The sequence below is a fragment of the Hippocampus guttulatus genome, chromosome 7 (assembly GCF_054856545.1).
Source record: "Hippocampus guttulatus isolate MCC_2025c chromosome 7, RoL_Hgut_1.0, whole genome shotgun sequence".
NCBI lineage: Eukaryota > Metazoa > Chordata > Actinopteri > Syngnathiformes > Syngnathidae > Hippocampus > Hippocampus guttulatus.
In genome coordinates this window covers 23,166,962-23,185,450 of record NC_141267.1, presented here as the reverse complement: position 1 = coordinate 23,185,450, position 18,489 = coordinate 23,166,962, and the positions used below count along the sequence as shown (strand labels likewise).

Genomic DNA, 18,489 nt, shown 5'->3' with positions numbered 1-18,489 from the left:
AGATAGAAAATGTGACTCGGGAAAACTACAGGGAACGTTTTTGGATTGCGCTTCGGTGCCGTTCCCTCTGCTGAGTGGCAGAGCAGGGCAAAAGTTCAAACTAACGCTTTACAAATCCCCAAAATAACGCTTCCGTGATGAAAGCAGAAAGAATGTTCATGCAAACCAGTTGACATTTCAGCACACGTTTTAGCAAGAACATATATCAAGAACGTTCATCATAGGATGAGGCCAGGCCATTTCAAGATTTGAGAGCAGATACGGTGAGAACAGCTGAGGCCCCAGAATTGAACCCTGTGGAACACCACATGACATTGGGGCAGTTCGTGACTCAGATCGACCCAGGGTCCTTCGAACGCAGCCGGGTTGAAAGATTCCAAAAGTCACAGAGAACATTCAAGTTATATACCTTTGATATGATACCGGGATTACATTAGAAACTGCATTTTTTTTATTTTCTTAAACAGGTAGCTATAGTAACTATATGGTAATGCATTTTCAAAGTAAGCCTCCCAAACCTGAATGTGGCTTATATGAATTGAATGCAACTGAGTGTCATGTTTTCAGAATTCATTCCAGCCTCGCCCGACTACTGAACTGGCTGCTTTTGAATAGTGACCACAATCGGTTGGAATTAATTGACTGTTTTCTATTTTTCATGAGCACTAATAAAGTCCTAATTCATAATGAGGCAATCTCATTAAAAGAGAGCACCAACAAGAGATTACCTTGAATGGCAAGGTCATTGGAAAGCAACACTTGGCACGCTCGCTCTCATATGAATGCGTTCATTAACATGAAGTACGACGGCCAAATGTCTCCGCCGGAAGCTCACTTTGACCTTTAAACTGGATTCCCTTCTTTTATGACAATAATTCAAGCCTACGCCAAGTGCAGCTATAAGATTTTATGGGAAATGAGCACAACTGCAAATTGCAAGATGGATGACTAAAAAGACATCGTAGAACACGCACCCGTCATCGCTCCATCTGAAAATGGGAGTCTTGGGTGGTGGGCCGAAAAAAAAAAAGCAAGTGTGCGTCTCCATATGCACGCACGTACGTACGTGTCATATGTCTAAGTGTGCGCAAACAAATTCTGAGGCAAAGCGGTAAAAGATGGATGCATATATAATCGCATCACGCCAATATAAAAAATCTGATCATTCAAGTCCCGTCATTTTGTGGGAAAATGAAGTCCGACAAGAGAGTGTCACCGAAATGAGTCCGAGGAAAAGCTGCAGATGGATTGGCCGCGGGCACATGCAGAAGGTGCCGAAATGTCAGCTTTGATTTCTTTCCTCCTCGTCTGTCCATCTCCGTCAGTGGGACAGAAGGAGGGCAAGTCCGCCAAGGGTGCATTCGTCCTGCGGCCTTCGACCACAAGCAGATTCTACTCATCAGGATAAGTACCCGCCAGCCATAGCGTGGCGTCATCTCAGCCGCGACCTTGATTGATTGGTGTCAGCCATCGGCCCTTGGTTCAGAGCGCGCCTTTTATGCGTAAGTGCGTGGCATCCGATGCATACGGCGCGTCCCAACTTGCTTGCCACCGCGTATTCATCGAGTCGATGAATACGCGCCGGTCATTTGGGGCGCAGGAAAAATAACATTGCGTTTGAGCTCTCAACTCAACTGTATTTCGAGAAGACTTTAAAAACAACCGCCGCTGTACGTGGAGAAAAGAGAATTCATACAACGATAAAACAATACGTTCATAACGAGGACAGTGATAAGCACTGCGGTCAAACTAAAAAAAAAAAAATCAAGTCTCATGCTGGGACAAAAGTCAAAGAATGAAAAGGAGTCGGAAAGATGCTCAGCGAGGGGGCAGTCGTTCCGAAGAGCGGGAGCGGCAACGGAAAAGGCTCCATAGCCTCGGAGCCTCCGCTTAATTCTTGATACGTGCAATAGTGTCTGGTCCGCAGATCTGAGGCACCGGGCGGGGGGGGGGGGCGAGGCCATTTCAAGATTGGAAAACAAACCAGAGGATCTTAAAAGGTTTCGGGAGCCCGTGAAGGGATGCCAGAGTTGGAGTGATGCACTCCATCAAAGTAGGATTTGACAACGGCTCCGATTTGCCGCTCCAATTTCCAATCGCTGTCCACTTTGAGACTGTTGGCTTAAGATAAGGAGCCGGAAGAGATGTACAAGGGCCACTTGGACCAAACACCATCACGATCAATTGAAACAAATTTGACAATATGGAAAGCTTTTCTCCAACGCCTCATTCGCAATTGTAAGAAGGGGCTGTCACACATGGACCCTTTATGACATTTTCACGGATGGCGAGTTTGTTCCCGAGGGGACCACGCAACCTCTGACCCACACCACACCAGACTGTTTCCAAGCCAATCACTTGATTGGGACCGGTGAAAGCGACCTTTAGGGGTGAGAGCGACCTCAGTCGCCTGCATCGGCTTGTCGTCTCGGAAAAATGCTGATTGTTTATAACCTGTTCGATTAGGTGCACTTCTATTAAAAGGGGGGGGGGGGGGGGAATGTATGAGGACAGCAAGCGACAACTTACACCGAAAAAAATGGTTTCGTTGAATGGACTCCATTTTATGAGGTCAAGTGGTTGCACAAAATAAAATCATCCGGTTCTAGATACACCCCTCCATCCATCCATTTTCCGAACCGCTTGATCCTCACTAGGGTCGCGGGGGGTGCTGGAGCCTATCCCAGCCGTCTTCGGGCAGTAGGCGGGGACACCCTGAATCAGTTGCCAGCCAATCGCAGTAGATACACCCCTTTTTTCTTTTTAAGTAGATGTGGATGGTCTACCAAAAAATGTATCAAGATGAATTTATTAAATGCTCCCACTTCCTAAAATAAAATGGAGTCAATGCAACCATGACTGTTGGGAGTCGTTTTTTTTCCCTTTTGCTGCGAGATGACGCTTTTCATTCACGGAACCCACGTAGCCAACGCAGACAATTAAAGTGCATGTAAATAACTCCGAAGGTATCAATCGGCTGTACAAAAGCAAACAATGATATATGAACACGACGAATATTAAATGTTACAAAGGCTTTAATTGGTCTGGGCTGACTTTGCCCCCAATTGATTTCAATTCATCCAGTCGATCCACCATCATCATCACTTTGCTATTGCAAAACGATACCTCGCCTGCGTCCAATCTAATGGGCATGTGCACAAATAAATGTGATTGGGGTCCACGTGCATGCGAGTATTTTTGGGTTTCGCTTGTTTGTTCAGAGCACTTGACCGCAAAGTCCGATTCCGGTGTTTCCATAGGAACCTGATAACACTTTTATGGCGATGAATATTCATTTTTTTGGAGGCACCTGGAGTGGCGTGGGAGGTGGTTCATACACAGCTCCTCTCGTATATTTAAAGAAAATGCTACTGAACACGGGTTTTTTTCTGTAGTAGTAAAAAAGAAAAAAGAATTCATCTCTTTGACAAATGAGTTCAACTACAAGATTAATTTCTCGCCCAGGATTGATTACAGCAGAAGTGTTGAAGCATCCAAGTGTATCCATCATCATATTATGGATTCTGGTCAGACTTGGTGGGTGGGACTTATTGATTTATTTTGCACGCTTCTCGACGTGAGTCTGTATTCTGTAAAATCTGTGAAAGTAACAATATCTTGTAGTGTCCGCAATGTATTCATCATCTCAAGGCCGACTGAACAAAATATCAGGAGCTTTACTGGAAGCCAACAAAGCGGCATTTGAAAAGAAATGTTACTCCAGGTTTATTTTATTTCTTGTCAATCTGAGTATCGTGGTACAAACCTAATGGTGTGTTGACTGTCAGTAGTTAAAGGAGTAGGTGGTGTCATGGGGGGAAAGCACTCCCGATGTTTGGGAGCATGTCAGAAAATCTCCCCAGTACTCCCTTGCAATTGTCGCACTTAGCACCCAATTAGTCCGAATGTGACAGATGGCTCTTCGGCAAGGACGGTTGGATTTGAGTGTGTTCTTCATCCATCAGGGTGTCAATCACATTCTGTTCTTGTCAAGGTGCTCTCACGTTTGACGGTGATATTGGCAAAATAAAAAAATATATATAAAAAACTGCAGGTGGCTGTCGTCCGCGTGCATGACGAAGCATCGGCTCCCTCTAGCGTTACATTGTTTTGGTTCGGTTTCAGGCGTCACCTTGATCATACGAGAAGTGTATTATTGTCGATTTCATAGTGCAATTTGTTAAAACGTTGGGATTTCAAGAACATGTGAGAGGAAGACCTCTTTCGCGGTTCGTTTCACCTTTCAATCAAGAAAGCGCATCTGTTGTTAATAGTCGATCTTTGACGTATTTCTCCGGTGTAAAACGAGTTCTGGTTGCAGTTGCTTCAGAAAATATTATGGACACCAAACACTTGGAGAACTTTCGTCTTTTTAATCATACTCACATACATACATCCACACAGATAGACCTTTTTGCATTCTGTTGCCTGTAATCACAAGAGAACTTCATGAAGTGAGCCTCGTGTCCGGAGTTTTCTTGACTGTCTCGCTGCACACATTCACGCGTCGCGAGGGCAGCAGCACGTCAGGACAAGTTGCAGCTCGCAGTGGCGTCTTCTCACGGCACGCGGAGTGCAGTCATTATGGAGTGAGGGAGAGCACCAAAAATAAAAAAGACCCCAATCTTCCTCATCATTTCAGGTGGACGGAGTAGCAGCAGTGTTAGGCCCACTAGTCATTCCCATCCTTGAACTCGTGCTCCCCCTGCTGCTTTCGGAGCTCGAGTCATGGCTGCAAGCAGAATCACAGGATTTACTGGTCCAGCGGGGAGGAAAAGATTTTTGAGGCTTTGGAGGTGAACATGTTTGGTTGATGAAGTGTTTGGAATCCATGCCTGTGGTTCGGCTTTTCAAAACTCACAATGTTCGGACGCTGCGCCATGAATGAGATCGAGGCAAAATGGACGGGCAGGTCAAGTGACACCATTACAAACGTCAAAGCGCACTCAGTCGAACTTTGGGTCACTCTTCCACACTGAAAAAGCTTTTTGTTGAATGGAATTAATTGCATTTGGTCAAGTGGGTGCACTAAATAAAATCATCTGGATCCAAGTACATTTTTAAATAGACTGTGCGTCATCTTTACTTTAAAAAAAAAAACACGAATCTGGATCCATACGATTTTATTTCGTGCAGCCACTTGACAAACTACAATGGAGTCAATTCAACGCGCCCTTTTTTTCAGTGCAATTGTAATCGGTGGTTCATGAATTAAATTTTTGCACCTGAAAATCTTCAGCGGTGCGTTCTGTTTGCTCCGATTTTAATCAAGTACAAAGTAACATTATAAGAGAATCTTACTAATGCTGAATGAAAATGGTATCTTGGGAGTGTGATCCACACATTGTGTCTGTCTGACCTTGACTCTGACATTTGAGTCACTCAGACAGTGTGGCGGTTTTAGCAGCAGCAAGAGAGCGTTGTCGCACTCATCTTGTGGGTTGTAATTTGCTGTTGCATATTTGGAATTCAACACGACAGCAAATCTGGGGGAGTTTGCCCTGCTTATTTCCTAAAGTAGGTGCTGTGTTTTTGACTCCTCTAGATGGCACTGTTAAGTTCAAGAAAGGAAATTAAGAAATGGCAAATCGGTGTACTTTCAGCCCTAAGTTGAAGAGAGAGCGCCATATAGAGGGCTCGATAAACACCACAACTGGTTCGTGAAGCATCTTGAAGTTTCATTTTCCCATCACGATGCACAACTAACTGCGGTCACCAAACCGGACTCCCTCTGGAACCGAACGTCCCGTGTTTGGTACCCTGTACTCCCCGAGCGCCCCCTACAAGATCCCCCGCGGTATAAGGTCGAACATAAAGCACGTGCGATCAGGCGAACTCCCATGCGCCCTTGCCGAGGGAGTAGCGCCGGCCCGCTGTTCCACGTAGGCCATGAATAGAAGACAATCAAACAAACACCAGCAAGTACAGTAGTCCGCGTGTGCTTTCATGCGCCACATCGTTGTAGGCTGTTGGTAACCTTGAAGAGACGAGCCCCCGCACACTGGCGGCGCGTGACGCTAAACCCCCCCCCGTACACGCTCATTCCTCTCTCCGTGCTGAATTTCTACCCATTGCACAATATGCACCGCAATGAGGCTGTTTTATGAAAAGACAGTATTCATTATAACCGCCTTGATCCCAGCCAACTCCCTACCTCATATTTCATCCTTAATGTATAATCAGTCAGCTCCAGGCCGGGAAAACTTCTTAGGTGAGAAAGAACAATGGGGAAAGCAGACTACATCTAAAGCTCCCATATCGCAGTAGATCAAACTGCGTGAATTATTCTACGTTCTCGCAGGGTTAAAAAGTGAGGGAAAAAAAGGCATTTCTGGGAAACTGGAGGGAGAACAGCAGATTTGAGTGATTGACTGGGCTATTATGCGCACTCTGTCGTTCCTTGTTGGGTGGCCAACACTGTGCTGCTTTGCATTTCTGTCCGTAAAAGCTTCGTGTGAATGCTAACCCACAAAGCAATGATTGAGAAACAAAAAAATTGAAGCTTCCCTCTCAAACAATGCTTTTCGCTCACTGGACTTGCGATTCTTGCTATTTTTTCACAGACAATTCATTGTTTTCTTCAAACATTTTAAAACGATTCTAAACCATATAAAGCAGAAACAATACATACGAGAATCGTGTACTTCAGCGCATGCATCCGGATGAAAGTCTGTTCCGCCTTCGCCGCGTCCCCGTTGCCTTCAATGACCACACCGTTGATATTTCCGGCGATTTATTCACCATCGAGTCAAGAAGGTGTAAAACTGGAACAGACAGACATAAAAACACGTATACGTTGCAACGTAAAACGTGGTAAAACAATGTGCCCCACTGATCTGACATGTGACGAACGCGTGGCTACGCTAGTGTAGCTAACGCTAACGAGCTAATACGCTAATGTGCTAATCGCTGTGCATAAATGCGAACAATAGAAACGCCCCACAAAATGTAAATCCACGCTGAACACACCCCACGAATTAATAATATGGCATACATTTACATAAAATATTTACATACAGGCAGTGCTTGGCCTACAACACGAAGTCGCAGTTCGGAGGTTCCCCGTTCAACCGGAAGTGTCTCACTCCACAACGTCCGGTGTGCCCTTCGCAAAAACGAATTAACCTTACAAAATAAAGCAGCTCTGTAGTTATACAAAATAGGAAACAAATGTAACATGGCTCTTCAGGAGCCACAACAAAGTCAGTCAGTCACTCTGACGCGCATTTCAGAAGGAGCCGGCTTGCGTGGCTCATTCAGATGACGTCACGTGACTCCGCTGAAAGCCGACTCCCTCCAAATTGGCTCGGCGCTGCCATCTGCTGGAGGAAAGTGGTAGCTTTCCCCGATGCAACCAGCGCGTCGGCCCAACGTCAGTCTGTCAAGCGGACCCGTCATCCAAGTCTCACATTTTGGAACTCGGCGCGTACACAGGTATTATGAGACGGAGAAAACGGAAGACTTTTATGTGCGTCTTATGGTGGTGAAAAGACGGCCGATTCCGTTTTGGACACTTTGAGCATTGTAACCGTTGACATCGGGACTCCGGTCGTTCTTACTCAAGACTTCCCTCATTGATGAATGATGAATTGACGGTGAATCCTACGACACCGAACCTTCCATATAGACTCCTACACGGAACTTCGGCTCCACAGTAAAGTGGAAAGAGTCCTTGCGATCATATCATGTAATAGCTAAATAATAAAGTTTGAAGCCTTTGAAACGCAGAGCCGCTCAGGGGCTATTTCAGGCCCGGGGCGAAGCCGGATTTGACATGAGGTCAACAAACACAACATGTTCTAAATCTGAGGTTGTTGGAAGAGACCCGATTGCAGATTTTGCCACCGTTTGAGGTTCTGGGCTTGGTTTACCTTTGCTCGAAAACGTCATCTCTCTAGCAGTGGAAGCTGGTCAAATATGCGGGTGCTTAGCCACCACCCCAACCCACATGGTGGTCATGCATGAATTTCCTCGAAGACAAAACGTTCATTAAAAACATTGAGGAGAAAATGAAATATTTAGAAAATGTATCGATTTTCAGATGAGCAGGATAAAGCGTGTATGGTTACCAGCGAGACGGTGCAATTAAGGGAGAAAGCAGAGCGCAGCATCGTTAGTTACAGCCGGACGGATGATTTGTTCTTTTTCCTCTGTCTTGCGTTGCAAAAACGACGATTATGTTTTTTTAAATGTCCTTTTACAACAACCACGCTTCAAAAAGTCACGTCTTTAAGTGACAGTTTGACCAATGATGGAAATAAAATCTCTATTAGTGAAAACGTGACTGATGTCCATGTCGACCATTTTAAAAAGATTTAAATAGCAAACCCAAAGGGGAGAAAATATGCATGCGTATATGTCATTGAAGCTAGTTTAATATGCACTACATACATGAAAAATGAACATGCAAAGACATATTTTTTCCCATCGTCCATATTTCACCGCCCCTAGAGCATAGAAGGCATAGGAACAACATTCGTTTGGCAATTTAATTGCTTATCTTCAGTTGGGTAGAGACCAGCTGCTGCCATCCGGCACGTGCACTTTTATTGATTGTTGTCCAAATACATTTCTGTATTCCCCTGGAACCAAAGGCAATTACTTCGTGTAAACTGCATACAGCTGGCAGACTTGTAAACAGTTGCACGGAACAGGCAGCCGTGTTCTCTCTCTTTCTCTGGACCACAAAAAAAAAACTGAGAAAAATCAGGGAGAGGAACGACCTGACGGAACGGATATTGTTGTACTGTACCATCCTGCAGCGGAAATGAGAGCATCACATTCTGTCAGGAGTTCACAGAATCAAAGAACTGACGTCACAGGTCTGACGAGATTAAAACATAGCTTTCATCTTTTGAATAGTTTGCACAGCAACCAAGCAACACAATTAAAGGTTTTTCTAAGGATCTGGGGCATCTATTATTTGCGTTTCATTTTTGTATGCAAATTAGAACCAAATGAATGAACCGTGGCGACCACGAATAAATGAAGGGATGTTTGTGTTAAGTGTGATACCTCCCCATGACCACCAGCGGGCAGCATCTCCAAACAAGAAGAGGCTTTTCATATCACAGGCATTTGAGGAGTCATGGAGGGCTGAGCAAGGGCCACTTGAATGGGAGGGGGGGGGGGGGGGTCGTTTTCAGCTCTGTCAGGTCCTTGACAGTCACGTGCCTCGGCTGATAGAAATGTGGTTTCTCTACCATTAATCTGTACTACGAAGTTGTGGGTTCAATCCCTATTGATCAACTTGTGCGTGGAAGCGAAGTTGCCTGAGGGCTTTTGTGGCCCTGGCCCTGGCACGGTCACCTATCATGGTAAACGGGTCCGATGAGACAAAGTTGCTTTGCAGACCCCCTATGATGATTAAGGCAAGGACATGGTTTTTCCTCGTCTGGACGCGGTTCATGAGCCCAAGACTAGCCTCATGAATCAAGAGAGACAGGATTCTTCTCTCTTCTCTCCTGGCCTCTGCACTATTCCGTCTGCTCAATCGTAACGCGCAAAAAGCACTTTGCAACTTTGAAGATGCGCTTGGGGTTGTCCTCGGAGATTGTTCCAAGCTGACTTTGCAACCCTCTCGTGTTCTCTCGCTTCTCTCCACTCGCTCCCGCATTTCACACCAATCAGCGCGCCGCCGCCGCCGGCTCACAGAGCGCGGTCTGGAACATATGACATGTTTGCTTCTGAGCTGTTCACGTCCATACTTGCACGGCGTCGGTATCGGCTGCACCGAAGACCGCCTCTTACTCGATAGCACATTTTTAATTAAAAAAAAGGAGACGAGTACCTCATCTGCTCTGCACAGACTCAACAGAATCCAGGTAAAAGACGAATATTCATTGACTAATTGATAGCGTTATGTAACTCTTCTGTGAAAACGGAGCTCAACATATGATGTGAGCGGTTGCTCTGGACTCACGCTTCACTGACCGGTTGTAATCTCCAGCTTTTAATGGAGGCTTTCTGTTGATTCAGGGAAAACAACGATGATGAAAAGACTGTTTGGATATTAGCTCCAAAGACAAATGACACGATGGCTGGAAACAAATCCCAATTCCAGCGAAGTTGCAATATCAATAAAAAAATAGAATACTGCGATTTGCAAAAAAACAGATGACTGTATTTCATGTTCAAAGGGATTCAATTGGAAAGGTGATTCTGATTGTGAGTGTTGTGTTTTGGCTTTTGCTTTGCAGAGTGGAATTCTAACTGGCACCAGCCACAAAATCTGCCAACTGACAGCGTTTCAAATCTCCATTGAGGGAATAAATGGGATTTCCTTCACACTAGAACATTTTATTTTATTTTTTGGGGGGTTTAACGCCGCCTCTGAAGCGGGTCGCGGCCGAGCAGCGGCCTATCCCGGCTGGCGAGAGGCGGTCGAGATCCCGAACTGGTCGCCAACCATTCGTAGGGCACACATTGGCACCTCCGGACAATTTCGAGTCTTCGGTTCCTCTCCACTTGATTTTGGAAGCGCTCAGAGAAAAGCCACGAACTCTCGGTGTACACGAGATCATCAATAAAGGTGCCGTTTGCCACGCGCCTAGAAATGAGGACGTGGAGGGGGAAAATGAAGCGCTCCTGCAGCAAGTTAACGTCAACGATGTCGCGAGGGACAAAATGATGGACATCTGTGTCTCTTTGTAAAGCTTCCGAGCATCTTTCAAGGACAACAAGCCAACGCACTCTTTCCAATACAAGAGTTGTGCCAGTGTGTGTTTGGGGTTCTTGCTGTTGCTATTTTTAGCTCCTTCCCTGCGGGAGTCGGCCTTTGCTGCATGGCCGCACCGTTTCCTCCTGACTGCACAGATTCGTCAGGATATTGTTAAAAATAGTGCAGTGGAAGCACGTGTCGACACCCTGCTGCAGAGCTTGACGGAGCAATCGATCAGAAGGGTGGGGGGGGGGGGGCGGGGGGACCTGCTGGGAAAGCACAACTCAATAAGGCGCATAAAATGAGATGTTTACCTTGAACCTATTTGATGTGGAGTTAATAAGTGTAGCGGGAACTCGGAGCTGGGGGGTGTTCATCCAAATGTGTGCCATGGGCAGTGGTGCCTTAACTACCGTGAAATCCCGTACAGGGTATGCATAGGGTCCCCCCCCCCCAAGATGATCCCAAATCCGGGTGGAGTTGGGAATGACCCGCCAATCGTATCCCAAGATTTGGGATACGATTTCTGCTTGAACACCTTTTGGTGCTCTTCGACCTTTTTCAATCAAAGATTCGGCGTTGTCTTTATTCCACAGAATTAGTGCCATGAAGACCAGACTGGGATGTTTCTCTCACAAATCGGACTCCTGCACTGACTTGAGGGAGTTCCTGGCCCCAGCGTATGAAACCACTGCCAGGTGTTTGAAGTGAGTGTATCCGCCCATCCGTTTTCTTCCGCTTGTCGTGCCTGCGTGAGGTGACGGAGCAGCAGCTTGAGCGGGAAAGCCCAGACTTCTTTCTCTCCGGCCACTTGAAGAATTTGGACCGTTGGCGCAGCCGAGGCTTTTGAGCGGGTCCGATTTGGTGAGCGCAATATTTTTACAGATGATGTGTTGCCGTTGGCTTCATCCAGTCGCCATCTTCAACTCTCGCTGACCTTATTCCACGATGTCGAAGCCTGACCCTGAACATGTAGAGGAACCGCTTTTGCGATTCAATTTACTACTGGTCCCCACAACGCATGTAAGTTGAAAAGACACTTTACCTTGGAGCCTCCAGCAGGCCAACCACTCTGCATCTGTCGCAGGATAAATCATCCATAAAAATCATGCCGCCCTTCGGTATTACATAATCCATTAAAATGCATGACGGCCATTCTCACCGAGGCAATATTCTCCCCCTCAGATTGTCAACAGATGAGGTGCTTTGATGGTCTGAATCATTTGATCACGTTCTGTCCCACAAATGTAAGTCAACATGTTTCTGTTTTGGGGCTTTGGGGAGAAAAACGTGAAATGATACCACTACACTACGCATGTTTAACACACTTTCACTTATACCGCGCTTTTATCTGGGACATGTTGCCATTTAGCATCTCCTATTTAGTCGTATGTCAACGTAACAGACCTCGTGAGTCCAAATTAAAAAACAAACAAAAAGATAGATAGATAGATGTGTGTATACGTGTATAAGTGAAAACACACACACACACACACACACACACAAACAGACACACACACATGTGCACGCGCAGTGCTACTGTGCGTCCTTGTGCAAAACAGCATGTTGTGAGGGCTGCACAAGTCATGTTGCATATTTACAGATGAGCCATCCTGCCCACTCTTGCTTCTGTCAACAACAGGGACGAGACGGATGGAGTTGAGATGTCAAACTGACACGGGGTTTGTAGAAAAACATGCCCTTCCTCTGCGCCCGGCGCATAAATTGATCATTTATCTTTGCTAATGTTTTGTTTGTGTTTTCGCGAAAACAGCCCTCGAACATTTCTGGGAACAAGAGTCGCCTCATAGAACCTCCTGAAGAATATCGCGGGTGCTTGTTGCTACTTTGCCATATGAATCATGTTTACCTTGACATGTTTGTCTCCCCCCCCCCCCTTTGTCTTGGCACGTGCAGATGGTTTGGCCGCCTTCCGAGTCGTCCTTCAAATCGACACTGCTTCAAAGTGGATTTTATAGAAATCCCCTCCTGTAAAGCAGACTATGAGCTGAATAAAACATCATTTGATATATTTGCACAATTCTTGCTCAATGTCATGGTTGGGTTGGGGGGCTCGGTCATGTTAGGGTGTTTTGTAGTTTGCAAAACTGCAAATACAATATTTCGAAAACAAAATAAAACAACAAAATCAATATAACGTTTGGGCTGCGAGCTGTTGAGCGTGGGGGGGGGGGGCTTCTTGGGCCCTCGCGCGCAGACTGCGGACGATTGCGTTGATGTCACATGGAGCAACGCACGCCCCGCGGCCACGCAAAGTATGCATTGACCTTCTTCTGCATGACCCTGGCATGCGCTCACACAGCGTGACTCAAGAAAAGCATTTTCCCCACATCATAATCGTATCAAGATGTTGACGGTGTTCATCGTGTCAGCTTTGTTGGCTTCCGTCTAAATAGACCCCAGAGAGAGTCGCTGTAAGTTTGAGAACTGCGGAAACACGCTTAAGTGGTTATTATCTAACAGCCTTTGCGACCATCTGGCCGGGCCCGCTGCGGGCTGTTCATCGGCTCCCCGGAGTCCCGTCAGACAACTGAAAAAAAAATTAATAATAACAATAAAAATCAAAGTTGCAGCAACGCATGCTGCCAAACAAGCCCACAGAGACCACACGCAGAAGCGTCTCATGATGCCCTCGGACAAATTCCGGCGCTCAACAGCACAGCAACGGCAACAACCACAAAATTTGGGACCTGTGATTTCGTAGAAGTGATCGATTTTCTATCAATTCCAGGACTTTTGGGGGGGGGGGGCATTCCACTCACCATTTTCACCACTACCTTTAGGACAACTTAATGGAAGACTTACATTGAAGCTGGTTTATCTATTTCAAAGTAGTTGATTGTAATTCTGCTGACTTTGATTGGAAAAGAACAATGCTGCACAAACGCTCGGTGACGAGTGACGTCCTGCGCGCGTCACTCTGGGAACGCATTTGGTTCACGCACCACACACACGGAGGTCCCCGTGAAGACGTCAGGTGAACAGAGTTGAACGACTTGCCGCATGACGGGGCAGCCTGGCCTTCGGCTCGAAACAATAACAGTGTGATGTCGGGAAACATCATCGCGACTTCCTCTAGCATTGACCTTGGACCAGAAGCTTGTTTTCTTTCGACTCGCTCTTCCGGAGTAAATACAAACAGAGTCTGAGCACCTTCCCATCAAATGATTGGCGTTTGTTTTTTGTGAATGACTTCACCGGGAATGACGTGACGTCGATGCTACGAAGCGACACCGCTGTCCAAGTGAGGCCCTTTCGGTTTCGCTGATGACATCCGCAGCAGTAGCCTGGCAGCGGACGAGAGTTGACACAGAAAGGAAACGCTTCCTCGTAAATCATTGGGGGCAGATGCTTGGTGTGTTTGCTATGCGCAGGTCCTGCGCTGCGGATGTGATTTGTGGTCGGGATCGCAAAGCAAATAGCACTCGCGGCGAGTTCAAAGTATTTTCTTCTTTTAGCTTTAGCGGGCATGGATACTGAAATTGGCCGGGATGTTTTTGTCCCAATATCCCAAGCTGCCCAAAGTCCAAAAGCGGACGGCACCCCGGACCGGTCAGCGTGCCGTTACTGGGCCCATCCAGACAAGCGTCGCAGAGTGAAAATTCCACCCACAGTACTTGTGAAGCACTTGGCCATCAGCAACTCTGTGAAGTCGCTAGCATTCGTCAGACACGGCAAGTTTGCCAAACGTCATGTCGATTCCTCCCTCACAAGAGCTATGACGCCTCCTTCCAGAAGGACTCCAAAGTATCACCGTTGAGTACAATTCAGTTGTGTTGCACTTTTAAGATTCAAGATGCTTATTTGTCATATACACGCTAAACAGGAGCAGTGGGCAACGAAATGCTACCTTGCTAGTCTGTTTCAAGGTCCCCTTTTGACGTTTCCACCCCTGTAACGTTCACATTTCAAAATCCCGATTTCCCGTCATTCATCTTCCATTTCCCGCTTACAACGAACACCTTTACAATGTAAAGCTTATTGTAACGACCGGATTTTGCCCATAAATTAATGAAATGGCCTTCGTGGAAACCTTGGAAAGCTAATTGCCGCAGTGACCTGAACAAAATGCAAGATTGCCCTCCATTGCTTAGCAATGCGACCGATCGACTCGTACTTTGTTATACGACTTCCGGAGAGGCACGGCGCACATGCTCTGAAAAGACGTCTGGTCAACGGAAGCCAATCTGGCTGTCCGCGACGGCTGAAAATGTCGCTCACTTTCGAATGGGAGTCTCCCAGATGAAGCTCAGCCAAATTGGCAAAGTGGACGATTTCGACCATCATCCGTAATGGCAACAAAATCACGGCAGAGTTCGAGTTGGAAACGGTTCCAACCAACGACCGTTATAATGGACGTATTCACGATCTGTGCATGAAGAAATTTAATCTGTGCTGTATGATACACATACGTACAGCACATTTGACAATAAAGTTGGATTCAATTCAAATTCAATGATGTCCCTCGAGGTACGTTGCAATGAGATGCGATTGTATTTTTATCGTCATTCAAAAAAAAAAAAAAAGAAAGAAATGTACAGTAGATGGCGGGGGGGGGGGGGGCGGTGCGAGACCTCAATACGTACACAAGACGAGGATTTGAAAACGACAGTCGACTGGAAGTGCAGTGTGGGGAGCAAAGCAACCAACAGGTGGCGGTAGTGTGACGCACTTGAAGCCAACTGCTTGTTCAAGGCCAAAGAAGAAAATCTCGGATTTTTATTTTTTTCTTGCATCCGATTCTTCACTCAAAGACAAGCAAGCGATGCAGTTGACTGACGTAGCTGATAGGCACGATAAATGCGCTCCGGACACTTGAGCCTTGGAATTCGTCCATCTCTGTAAGTGTTTCTAAGTTCACACACAGTGATTGGAGGTCAAATGTGTCTTTTATTTTGAAGATGGATGTATGGAGATTTATCAATGCGGAGATTTTCCACGACTGAAATTTAGAGCTGCTCGTAAAAGTTTTTGTTTGGATATGTGGGAGGGAAACCTTGGAACGGGTACAAGACAAGCAATGCCAAAATAGTCACCGTTGCATCAGAATGTGGTTTGGACACTGGGTCTTCGACTTGGCTTGATATGTGCCGTTTTGTACTTTGATTCGATTCCACTTGTCTCTTCCCATCATGGGGGTCGTTCCATTTCATGACCATTTACTGGTCTGAACATTTGATGCAGTTGATCAAAGCATTGCTTTTTTTTTTTTTCTTTTCTTCGTCTACTCCAAAATGGGCAAGCGTTCCAGTAAATCTGACTGGAAGTCGCTCAACACATTTTGCAAGCGTGATGTTCATGAGAGGTTCACGTTTTCTTTTTGTTTGGGGTACGGCCTATCTTGAAGTTTCTGCGAGCACGAGAGAACTCCATGAAAGCAAAAAAAAAAAAACTACAGTACGCCTTGTGTAGGGCCTTTTTGTTCACATTTGGGCTGGCTGTTTAGCTTCCCACAGCCACGTGTCATAAGGACAGCACATACAGTACCGGGTGTAAGTGGGCCATCATTTTTGCACGGAACGCAGTGAAATTGTGATTCTACGGTCGTCTGTGGAAACATTTTCACCGCTAATACGCTCTCATTTCAGAGTCCCGATGTCACGTCATTCGTTTTCCTATTTTGCTCGGAACGAACACCTTTATAAGGTCAACTTCATTCGAACGACCAGATTTTTTTTTTCTCACAAAATAGTTTATGAACAAAAAGTACAGCGCTGCTGAGCAACACGACTCGGCACATGGCTGCACTTCCGGCCGTTAACGTTTGCTGACCGAACGCGATGTACCTATTTGTCAAGGACATGTTGATACCGTCTTACATGTTCACGTTTTTACACATGTAAACGTAGGCGACTGCGTTCTACGTCGGAGTTGGCGGCCATTTTTGGGAAATGGTTACAAGGAACGACGACCGTGATCACGGACACGTTGGCGATGTCCCTCGAGGTACGTTGTAGCGAGGTTGGACTGTTCCCGTCAGTCAGCCGTTTGCTCCAAATAGAGCAGAATACAAGTCCACTGACCGTAGATGAGTTTCCCGACCTACTTTTTCAGCGCCGCTAAAAGCCTCCCAGCGGAATGAGAAGAAGGTTCATATCAGGTATTGTCCATTGACTTCATAAATGCGTCCTTATTATCTCTTCTTGCCGCTCATCTTTTCTTTGGGAGTTTTCCATTTCTGAGCCCGGCTGGTGGAAGCGCGCTTGCCGCAAATGCGTTTGAGTCTCGCAACAAAGGCCGCGACGCAAAAGAATATTTCAAGGAAGCGCTCATCTCGGCGCATCCTTCCCGTCTTTGCTTTGGAAGGGATTAGAAAACAAGCATGCTGAGCTTCCGATGAGATCCCCCCCACCGCCCCACTCCATTCTAACGGAGCCCGAAAGAACAGCTTTTCACTGGCACGGACGTCAGCGGGCGATAAGGGGGGGTGGGGGGGGGCGATATCAGGTTGCATTGGGTTAAGAGATTCTGTCAAAAGCCCAGGTGGGGTAAAGCAAGGTTTCGGTACGCAGAGTGGTGGGGGGGGTCTTCGCCCCAGCTCGGGTCATGTCCCCGTGCTTTCGGCTGCTGTTTTCATCTTGCGTCAAATTTGGTCTGTTGAGTGTCGACGTGAACTCAACAAAACGGCGCAGGGTGGGCTCGGGACAAGCGTGAGCGCAAGCCGACGGCGCACCCGTGTCAGTGGAGCAGCAAAATACAGCCAGGCAAAGACGACCTTTGACACGGGCCGCAAAGTTCGTCAAAGAACGCTGAAGGTGGGCAGAGGGAGAAGGGGGGGGGGGGGGTCGAAAAATAAGTGCCGCCACTGCAAACGCATTTGCTTCCCTACTGTAGAACTTTTCTCTCTCTCTCGTCGAGTATACAAAGAAACCATTTATGATCCAAAGAATAACGCCGTTTCTCTTCAAAACGCTCGAGTGTTTGGCATTCTGAATGTGGAGAGTCGGCGGTTGCGAAAACGTGCACGGTTGGATCTGTTCCGTGAGATCGAGGGCCGTCGGTCACCCCCAAAAATTCCGAACACGCCTCGGCACCTTGAACGGAAAGCTGATGAATGCAAACAATCTCAAATTGCCTTCTTGACTGACTTTCGCACGTTGGAAAAAGTTGACGAATTGTGCTCCTTTCATCCTTCCATTTTTTTTCCGTACGCGACGCGGCCCTCCCAACGAAAAAGCTTGAAGACCCCCCCCCCTCCCCCCCCGCCCCCCACCCCGAGTTTGAGTCACCGATCCGTGCAGCGATGAGAAGAGTTGCCGCGCTTGTGCGCGTCGTTTGCATCAGCCGACTTCAAGGACAGCGAACCTGCGGCACACAAACAAGCCGCGGCAACATTGTCAAATAAAATGCGCTGCTTCTTTTTTTTTTTTTTTTTTTTTTTTTTCCTTCCGAAAGCCACGCTTCTCTTCCGGTTGCGCTTTCTCCCATTATCGTCAGTACAAAAGGTGTGCTGACATCACCGAATGAGTGCCCCAACGAGTGGGCGGCTGGGTTCCCCGAGGCAACTCTTCTTTAATTGCCTGGCAACAAATGGAGCTGTTAAATCTTCGCTAAAGGATCAAGATTCTGGACCGATTGGGTTGTAACGTTGTGTTCTCGTCAGGGGGGAGCGGAGGGGGGGGGGGCATCCACTGTAATCTGATTCAACATATGCGGTCTTGGTACGACAAATGCTGGCTAAATGCTTTGTTATCACGGAGCGTGCAATTGCCAATTCTGTATTTTTGTTCTTGGAAAATGAAATTCGCCCCGTTGCTCGATTCACGCATGTAGAAATCGTCTCGAGGGGACCGCACAACAAGCGCACA

At 46.8% G+C, this 18,489-nt stretch overlaps 3 long non-coding RNA genes across 6 annotated transcripts; 2 read left to right on the top strand and 1 right to left on the bottom strand.

Moving 5' to 3' along the window:
• Positions 1-4,358: 4,358 nt before the first annotated feature.
• Positions 4,359-8,546, bottom strand: LOC147203173 (uncharacterized). The gene is made up of 3 exons (XR_015101300.1): positions 7,018-8,546; positions 6,632-6,764; positions 4,359-4,732 (listed from the first exon to the last, which is right to left on the bottom strand). It is a non-coding gene; the product is annotated as an uncharacterized LOC147203173 (long non-coding RNA).
• Positions 8,547-9,593: 1,047 nt separating this feature from the next.
• LOC147203172 (uncharacterized) lies at positions 9,594-12,701 on the top strand. 4 transcript variants are annotated; one of them, XR_015101447.1, is made up of 5 exons: positions 9,594-9,824; positions 10,200-11,907; positions 12,264-12,342; positions 12,435-12,493; positions 12,578-12,701. It is a non-coding gene; the product is annotated as an uncharacterized LOC147203172 (long non-coding RNA). The 4 variants fall into 4 exon arrangements; XR_015101449.1 differs by having other exon boundaries at positions 9,600-9,824; positions 10,200-10,531; positions 11,257-11,907; positions 12,435-12,582; XR_015101448.1 differs by lacking the exon at positions 12,435-12,493.
• Positions 12,702-15,418: 2,717 nt separating this feature from the next.
• On the top strand, positions 15,419-17,170 carry LOC147203171 (uncharacterized). The gene is made up of 3 exons (XR_015101333.1): positions 15,419-15,522; positions 16,531-16,627; positions 16,736-17,170. It is a non-coding gene; the product is annotated as an uncharacterized LOC147203171 (long non-coding RNA).
• The last annotated feature ends 1,319 nt before the right edge of the window (positions 17,171-18,489 follow it).